The sequence below is a fragment of the Hippocampus comes genome, unplaced genomic scaffold, assembly GCF_001891065.2.
Source record: "Hippocampus comes isolate QL1 unplaced genomic scaffold, H_comes_QL1_v1.1 scaffold303, whole genome shotgun sequence".
NCBI lineage: Eukaryota > Metazoa > Chordata > Actinopteri > Syngnathiformes > Syngnathidae > Hippocampus > Hippocampus comes.
The window spans coordinates 87,996-98,081 of record NW_017804747.1 but is presented as its reverse complement, the minus strand read 5'-3'; the positions used below and the strand labels follow the sequence as shown (position 1 = coordinate 98,081).

At 41.9% G+C, this 10,086-nt stretch overlaps 1 protein-coding gene across 2 annotated transcripts in view; it reads left to right on the top strand.

The window, feature by feature from the left end:
* Window positions 1-2,718: 2,718 nt before the first annotated feature.
* The window catches only part of ccdc102a (coiled-coil domain containing 102A), a 66,417-nt gene continuing 59,049 nt past the window's right edge, over window positions 2,719-10,086 (top strand). For both annotated transcript variants that reach the window (XM_019867976.1, XM_019867149.1), the window contains exon 1: window positions 2,719-3,233. The gene's annotated coding sequence lies outside the window, so the exon portion shown is untranslated. The remainder of the gene's footprint in view (window positions 3,234-10,086) is intronic.

The following is a 10,086-nucleotide window of genomic DNA, read 5'->3' as shown; positions in this document are numbered from 1 at the left end:
AAATCCATACAGGCACGGGGAGAACATGGAAACTACATACAGGGAGGCCAGAGCCAGAATACAACCCTGCACCTGTGCACTGTGAGGTCAATGCGCGAACCAAACGACCACCCGCCCATACAACAAACAAAACAACAAATGAATAATGAAGACCAAAGAAAGCACAGAAACAGTCTTGTCTCATGCTGAAACAAAAGTCAAAGAATAAAAATTTGTTTCAAGACGTTTCAAGACGAGTTTTAAAGATAGGTAGCGAGGGGGCTTGCCTAATGTTCAGCAGCAGGTCATTCCAAAGAAAGGGACAAGCAATGAAAAAGGTTCGATCCCCACTGAGCCTCCGCTTAGTTCTCGGTTCCTCGAACAGTGTCTGGTCCGCAGACCTGAGGACTGTGTAGGTGTGGAGGAGCTCAGAGAGGTAAGGTGGGGCAAAGTCATTTAAAGATTTGAAAACAAATAGAATCTGGAAAAAAAAAACAAACTCTAAATGTATCTGGAACCAGTGAAGGGATGCCAAAGTAGGAGTTATGTGCTCCCTCTTACGAGTACCAGTCAAGAGGCGAGCAGCAGCATTCTGGACCAACTGGAGACGCTTAATGGGGGATTGGCTGACTCCAAAGAAAGGTGATTACAGTAATTCAGCCGAGATGTGACAAAGACACGAAGTACTCTTTCAATGCTGTTGAGGAAGGAGAGGCTTTACTTTTGCCAGCTGTCTAAGATGAAAGATGTTGGATTTAACATCGGCACCAGTTTGCCGGTCCAATTTAAAATCACTGTGCAGTTTAAGACCCAAGTTTGAGACTGTTGACTTAAGATAAGGAGCCAGGGGGCCCAAGTACACAGGATGGGATGTACAAGGGCCCCTGGGACCAAACACAATCACATCTGTGTTCCTTTCATTGAAATTCAAGAAATTTAGTGCCATCCAGGTCTTGATTACTTCCAGCCACGATACGAGTGGCCTTTATGAGAAAGTGTCTTTTTTGCTCAGCTGGACATTGATCTGAAAGTCATCCGCATACCAGCGGAAGGAAATACCATGCTTCTTTAAGATGGAACCCAAGAGGAGCAGATACAATAATGTCAGGAGAGTGTACCACTAATCAGTGACAATTTTGCTTTTTTTAATAATTTTAAACGAAAGTTTGATTTGAGCAAGTATTGTATGCACATGTGTTAATTTGGTTAAGTGTAGTAGTTTTATATAATTGCAACGCGATTCAAATATATATTTTTATTCGTGGAAGTAAAAAATATAGTGTGTGCACCTTTTAATATGTTGGCTATTCTGTTTGTTAAAAGTGATGATAGGTGTCATGGGCGTCATTAGGCCTATTTTAGGGAGGCTTCAGCCTCCCTAAAAATGTCTTTAGCCCCCCTAAATAATTTCATTGCATTATGTAAAAAAAAACTATTATTTATTTTTCCTGTACTTTTTCTAATATATTGCATCAAATTCAATGTAATGTGGCCATTTTAAATTATATTTCGATAACCTGCCATTATTATAATGTTAAATCTCCCAGGTTTCCTGAACGCAACAGGTGTTGCGTTAGCATTTGACGTGTCTGTCACCATCGCCACATCAAATGCTAACGCAACAACTGACAGTTCATTGCCGAAAGTCAGGTTGAGTCGACAGCATGGATATTCGACAGTTTTTTTAGAAAGGTAAATTAAGTATTCAATGCATCCATGCTGGTAAAACTAGTGACTATAGTCCGCTAAAATATCTCCAGTAACAGCAGAAACTGCACTGTAACAAGTGTTCACTTTTGGATAAATTAAGGTGGTGCTTTGGACAGGTGAGTCTATCAGATCTCAAGGCTAATTTTACTTGCAAGGCTGTTCCCAAAATGCAATCGGAGCTTACAGTAAGTATTGAGCAGCAAACTTGTGTTTTTCCAAAGTGATGAAGCTTTTGCATCTCATTGTACTAACTTAAATTGCATATCACGGCAGACATCTCAAAATACATAGTCTTCTGGGGGCTAAGCATATATTAATACATTTTGGTAGAGAGGAATATAGGACTACTGTCATATAGGTTATGTTATCGGGCATCCTTCTAATTCCCTTGAACAACCAAGATTGAACTTTTGAACTCTTTATAATTTCTATTATCTAGTCCAGTTAAAGTCCAGGGGAGGAAGCCCCATCATAGTAAAGAGGATACTAATGTGATGTGTGTAGTTCTTCATAGCCTCTTCATTTTGCTCTCAAAGTGCACGGAATTGATGGATTTTTAACAGAATGTAGAAAAAAATTCTCCCGGGGGGGCATGCCCCCAGACCCCCCTAAAGGGGCTGTGTTCCCCTTGGGGCTAAGCCCCCCTTGTTCTTGAAACCTAGTGACGCCCCTGATAGGTGTGCTGTCTGTTTGTCAATGTTGAAAAATAAATTGAGCAGGTCAGTTAGGTTTGGGGCTTGTGATGTAATGGTTTGCCCTTTGATTCGGTAAAGACGGCACTGCCCATTTGCATTTTTTTTGTTTTGTGTATTTATTTGCAGTTGTGATTTTTAATTTGCTGTTGTTTTGTTCTTTTTTTTTTACATTTGCGTGTTATTTTTTTGTTTTGTTTAGTCATTACTTTTTGTGTTTTTGTTTTATGTTATGTGTTGTGTTTATTATTTTACTTTATGTTAACTGTTTTGTTAAGCGCTTTGTTACAGCTGCAGCTTTTGTGAAAGCGCTGTATAAATCAGCATGTGTTGTATTGTATCTTGTTGTTTTGGATTTCAGGGCTATGTATGTTCTGAACCTGTTGTGAAGGAGTGACTCTAGTTTTTTCGCTCTCAGTAGCACAGCGAGGCATTCGCTTGATACATTCGGCACAGTTTTTACGCTGGATGCTCTGCCAGATGTAATTCACCCATTTTTACCTGGGCATGTTATCTTACATATAACAGAATTGTCGTAGATATTCTCCCCTTGCAAAGGCGTTTTAACTTGGACGTCGTCGATAAGCCGACCAATCGTTTCCTCGCTATATTTTAAGAGAAGATTCCAATTGGCGCAGGAAACAGTTTTAGCCATCTGATTGGTTTAGAGTTTGACCAAACAATTCTGGACCCGCCCATTTCTCTTCCGCTACGACGACGTTTTCCACCGACAGTGGAAAAAAAATTGTTGAAGGAAAATGATCACCGGACGAAGTCTTTGGCAACTGTAAAGAGGAAATCCCAGTTCTTTTACCGGAATCCAATACACACCTCAAGAATAAAAATTGTTTGGTACGTAGCGCTATTTATCCTCATCGTTCATGATAGTTTGCATGAGCCCATTGCTTCCATAATCATTGGTGTCAAATGACGAAAGTATTATGCGAAACTACCATTTTTCTGTCGAAGTACACTTGCTCTATAGGTTGTGAAAAGAATAGGTGGAGATTTTGCTTATGCAATGAAGGCAGCTCCTTTCACGCTGATCATTTGTTGACACAGATTGACTGCTTTTGCTATTTGGAAGATGTAATTCGTACCAAGGAGCAAAAGTTATCCGTCCACAAATTGCACGTTCTACGGTGACATGTTGGACAAATCACCATGGATCAAATAAGATCCCATTTTGAATGCAGTAGTTGCTGGAAATGGCACATTACTACGTATTACAGCTGAATGTGTATCGCTCTATATGGAGAAAATATGAGGCGTTTATGTCACAATAATAGTTATATATTGACAAAAGTATTCACCAAAAATCAGTTTAAACACGTCTCATTCTGATTGCTGTAGTAGATGGGAAAGGTGTGGGGGGTTGGGGGGGGGGGCTCTAACATCTCAAATTTTCATCAGAAATGTCAAAGTAGGAGCCATTTTAACGACCAACACAGTCATAAACTGACAAAAACATTCACCGAAAGTCAGTCAAAAATAATTGTCTCATTCTGATTGCTGTTGTAGATGGCAAAGGTAGGCCTCTAACTACTATATCCCAAATGCAGTTATAATAATAATAATAATAACAACAACAATAATACATTATATTTATGAAGCATCTTCCGTTCAGCCAAAATCTCAAAGTAAGACAAAGCATGCAAAAAAAAAAGAGCTTGATGATTCCTTAGATGTTCTAGGTGGTTGTTACGCCCGTATCTTTAGTGTTTGGTAAAATTTGACCTGTCCTTTAACTTAGCCTGAAAATACTTAAAAACACTAGTTAGCATTGTTTTTCACCTCATTGCTAATTTCGTATGTATTCATATCCATGGAAACACTGTTTAGATCAGGAGTGCCCAAACTTTTTGGACCGAAGATCTACTTTTTGATCAACTAACCTCCCGGGACCTAACCTTACCGGCACGCGCGCGCACTCACACACACGCGCACGTGCACGCCATGAGAAACAGCCTGAAACTGAGGCATGCGATGCACTTTTGCAGCCTGTTAATTATCGTAGCTCACACGTACCGTTTTAAAGTGCTTCCCTGGGCCCTCCTAGATTTCTATTCTTTGCCCGTGCCCTCGGTGAATTGTACACGAAGCAAACTCTGACTGAGAATAATGATGATAAAAGATAGAGCGCAACATTTCTGATCACAAGCTGCAATTGCAGACTGCTGAGCGCTAACAACTTCCGGTGATGTAATCACGCACCATCGTAAATTCAAGATTTAACTGCTTTATTTTATTTTTTAAATATTTTTTGGGTGAAAATGAGTCTGATAGGAGGATCAGGGTGCAGCATAGATTAACACAAAAAAAAATATTACTAACATGTACAAAGACACACAAATGGTTGTTTTGTTTTTTTCTCCTCGACACTCCTCGGATCTACTTGGGACCTGTCTTAGATCTACCGGTAGATCAGGATCGACGTAATGGGCACCCCTGGTTTAGATAATGTATTTCTGGGGGGGCTCCACACACCCTTTTTCTTTCAATATACCACTCATTTTCAATGACAAAATCTGTTTACATTCACTAATTATATTTCCTGTAGAGATAAAAGTTACCTGTTATAGATTTATGGTTGGAAAAAGACAAAAAAAAACCAACAAAAAAAACCTTTATTTAAATCAGAATTTAAAGTGCAAATTGAAAACAAAATCAGTGACACTCTATGCTGGCAGATGTATATTTGTGTATATTGTGTATATTTGCATATCTGTTTTTTGCATCACATGCTGCCCAGATTTTGATGTAATTTTCCATACTTGGCTTGGTACATACAGTGGTACCTCTACTTACCAAATTAATTGGTTCTGGAAGAAATTTCTTGACTAGCAAATTTTGTAAATTGAGATGCGTTTTCCATGTAAATGCCCTAATCTGTGAACACCTTTTCTGGGTGATTCACATTTACGTAAAACTATCGGAATGCCTCATGGCCCAAGGGGCGAATGACGAGGATGCTGCATAGACACATATCTATCTACACACATTAGGGGTGTTCACACGGCACACATTTGCATCGGTGCTGCACCGATGTATTTTGTTGCGATATATCTTACACCGGTGTAAATTTTGTGGAGCGTTCACACGTATAAAGCTGCTTACTAAAGAGAAGCGTGTTAACCCAGGTGCAGCACCACTTGCGTTCACACGGCAGTTTCTGCGGCCATGCTATACGATAGTAATAATACGGAAATAAAACATGCACATGTGTAAAGTGTACTTCCTTTTCCCCGCCTTGTTTGTGACATATCGAAAAACCATGGTTTACACTGCTCCAGAAAAATCAACGCTGTGGTCTATTCGACACCGTGAGAGAGAGAAAGGAAAGATGGCGGAAGTACAACAGAGCACGAAAACAACGCATTCTACGATTCATTCGGCAACAAATCGACAACATCATGTCATTCATGGCCATGTGGACGGTTGCCATGGTGTTACTAAACGCCGAGAAAACATGCTGTTCTGTTTGGTGGGATAGAATTGTCAATGGATCGTTTACTCATTCAGTACCCGTAACTCTTCTCAGGCGTAGCGAGTCTACCCCTGTAGCGTTCACATGTCCCATTTTATATCGATGCTGCCCCGCAAACTAGCATTTACTCCGGAGTACATTTTTAAATCACCTCCTGAGCAGGGTTAAATTTGCTCCGGTTTAAGCTGTTTTCAGGGGCTACACCAGAGGTGGGCAATCCCAGTCCTGGAGGGCCGCTATCCTGCATGTTTTCCATCTGTCCCTTCTCCAACACACCTGATTCAAATGATCAGATCATCAGCAAGCTCTGTCGAGGCCTGAACAATTGAATCAGGTGTGTTGCAACAGGGACAGATGGAAAACATGCAGGATAGCGGCCCTCCAGGACTGGGATTGCCCACCCCTGGGCTACACCGATGTACCTTTGTACGTGTGAACGCTCTACGGGGGGCAGCCCCCGGTGCTACACCAGAGTAAAAGTTGCCATGTGAACACCCCTATTAACACAGAGGTCCCTCTTAGCCAATGGGATGCCAGGAAGATGCTAGGTAATAGCCAATGGCAGAGCAACTATAATTAGGTTGCGTTCACAAAACTCGGGAGTAGCAGCCCATACTGTATTTTTACCTTTCGTATCTTGAAATTTCTTTCGTAACAAGAGGCAGTATTTTCCTCTTGAGGTGTTTCATAACTTGAGAATTTCGTATGAAGAGGCGTTTGTAAGTAGACGTAACACTGTACTACCAGAAGTGACTGCAGCTTCTGAAAGGGTCTAGCTGTTCATCCAGGTTCATCCAGGTTTGAAGTTACATTGTGGCTGAAAAATGGAGCGGTCTGACTCACCATCCCTTAAGATGGTAGTAGCTTCATTCTAGGATCTGTCAACCCAAAGCAAGAAGCAACAGTCCCATGTAGACATCCAGCTGCGTTTTATCAATCTCCGTCCAGCTATCACCAAGCACTTTTCTCCCTTCAATGTTGATCCCCTCAAGCAGGATCTTCTGAAGAGGTTGTGGAAAGAACAGCTCAAACTTTGACTTGATGTCTTGGGCATGCAACACTGCATCTGTAGTCGGCCCTGGAGTCATTTTGAGAATGTTCTCTCTTGGTGCATTGGATGACAAGAGGGCTTGATGCCCATGTAATGTCAACTTTCTTGACTTGAAGACCTCTCTTTAAGCAACTGTGACATCTGAGTTCTCCTCATCCGATGTGTGGTCCTGTTCAGGGTCACACTGAACCGTATCCTCAGACACATCCCCCTCAGCTTTGCTCTCCTCTCTGTCTTCAGGTTCACTGTCATGACCAAAGATATGATCGAGCGACTCATAAATAGTATACTTCTTGCTGATCTTAACTGATGCTCCAACTGATAATATCTCACCCATACCCTCTTTATATATGCCTTTGTTTATTTTGGTTTCAAAATGTATCAGTATGCTGTGAGAAAGTTTGAGTTCATATGGGTTGAAGTGGGGCTTTGTGTGTGTGTGTGTGTGTGTGTGTGTGTGTGTGTGTGTGTGTGTGTGTGTGTGTGTGTGTGTAGGCAAGCACATCCGATCCCGTCACACCAAATCCAGCAGACATTCAAACAGCTTCTTCCCTCTAGCCACGAACTCCCTAAACAGGATCCCAAATCTATAGTGGCTCTTTGCAATTTTGCACACCGCTGTGAAACAGTATTACCACAATAGTCATTGTAGCTCCAGCGCTGTACATATTAGAACAATTGTCACTGATCTATATTCCACAGCACTAGACACTTTAAAGCGCTCAAGGACTTTCTGTACAATTGCTCACTTCAAGTTGTTCTTCAAATACTGCTACTGCTCACTTTAAATTGTTTGAAAACAGTCATCTTTAAGAGGTGGGATCGGGATGCTAGGCATTTCCAGCCATTTTATCAGCATGGGTCTTTGTTAGGGCGTGAAGTACACACAGGACAGAGGAGTTGTCCAATGTGCGAGGTTAAAAAGGGAATGCATCAGGCTGTGTTTTGATGTGACAGAGGGACAAGGATTTGGAAAACGTTATGAAAAAGACCGGGTCAGGAGAGTGGATGGGTAACTTTTTTCGCTGTGGAGCCGACCGAGGAGATGTTTTAGATGGGGAACACGATTATCATGGCTAAGAGAGTAAGGAGACAGGTAGTTGTGCGTAAATCGCACTTATCGGGTTGGTAGACGCCAGGGTACATCTGGGTCGGAAGATTGGCAGTGTCAGTGGTTTGGTCAGACATCAGGTGTACGGCCCGTGTCGTCCTGTGGTGTAGCCGAGGAGGATGCCTCAGCACTTCTGTCGATGATGTCTTTTCTTTGATGGTGGCTTGACATGCCATTTGATGCAGAGGAGCACTGATTTCACCTCACTCTGATCTTGTCTTGTTCACGGGTTTGTCCCCGGCCGTGGGACTTGAAGCGAGGTCCTTTGTCACTTTTTTGGGTCGACCCTTGACAAAGCAATGTTTACAATAAAAGTTGAAAGCGAACCAGAACTGAGAGTCCGGGTGAACCGGCGCAGAGAAGAATGCGTTGGAAAGGTACACCACAGAAAACGAGGTAGAATGATCTGAACAAGTGGTCAGTCTTTGATGAGACCAATGTCATATTTGTGGGCGACCCAGAGTGAAGTGGGCACCTGAGCCAAAAGTGGCGAGTCATCACCAAATGTCAAAGAGACAGCATGGATGTCACTGAAGGAGAGTTTATCTTACTCCAAGAGTTGGTCGGAACAAAATAAACTCTACTCAATGATAACAATCGGAGTAACAAAGCTCAACGACCCTCAAGGTCGGAGCCAAAAAAAACCCTACTCAACAATAATAATTGAAGCAGTGCATTCATTCACTGTTCTTACACACACACACACACACACACACACACACACACACACACACACACACACACACACACACACACAAATAAACTAAATCTCATCTTCAAATTCATAAAATATTCACGTCATTACTTATCATGAATTTTGAAATCGGATTGACCGTATCAAAGGACCATTTCAGTTCATTGAGACCTCGAAGGGAAGCTTTCAGCGAGCCGGACGGAATCACCCGCTCTCGAATTTATGAGGTAGGAGTTCTTCAAATTTTGTGAAGAAGGTTGCGCAGTACAATTCTCATCCGTCTTCCTCCTCAAGCAACCACTCGAGGTCTCATGCGGGTTGCTAAATTGTCTTGTCCAGGGAGACCAAGACAATGAATCAATGTAAAAAAATGATGAGATTCATTTGTAAAAAAAAAAAAAAAAAAAAAAAAAAATTAATACATGTCGAGACACCATTTACAGATCTGTCAACGGAGCCTTCTGCCGATCAGACGAGCTCTCTTTTTTTATACTGTGTTGGCAGGCGCTGATTCAACACAGTCAGCACCTTGGATAGTGATAACAGAATGAAGTCTATGCACCTGAGCAAGCAACTTTGCTTATCTGCAAATAACTGGTCAGCATTCAATGGTACACATAGGTATATTTTAGCACTGTTATAGATGTCAAATTCCCATTACACGAGTACCTGTCAAGAAGTGAGCAGCAGCATTCTGGACCAACTGGAGACGCTTAATGGAGAATTGGCTGACTCCAAAGTAAAGTTCATTACAGTTATCCAGCCGGGATGTGGTGAAGGCATGAATTACTGTTTCAAAGTGCTCATGAGAAAGGAGAGGTTTTACTTTAGCCAGCTGCCTCAGATGAAAGAAGCTGGATTTAACAACGGCACCAATTTGCCAGTCCAATTTAAAATCACGATCCAGTTTAAGACCCAAGTTTGAGACTGCTGGTTTAAGATAAGGAGCCAGGGGCCCCAAGTCTGCAGGATGGGATGTACAGTAAACATTCCCATCCCGGAATTCTATGAAAAGGAATTTCCTTCACCCAGAATAAAAACCTATGCATTAACATTTTGACTACGATATTACATGTTATCGGAACTTACGTAAGCGGAAATTCCACTAGCCGTAACCCGGATGGAGAGGGAAGGCTGCGGCAGCTTAAATACACGCAACGTCCGCCCTATGCGACGGAAACGCACAACGGAAGACACGTTTTCTCTTCGCCTTTTTCTACCATCAGATCCAAAACGAAGACGTGTAAGTGACTTTTTATTGGCGTGCGTTTTACTCTAATTGCGAAAGATTTTAACTTTATTCACTTCTGTCTCGTAGATCGCGGCCCTAGCTTAAAAAGCAGGGCCCACTCGACATGATGG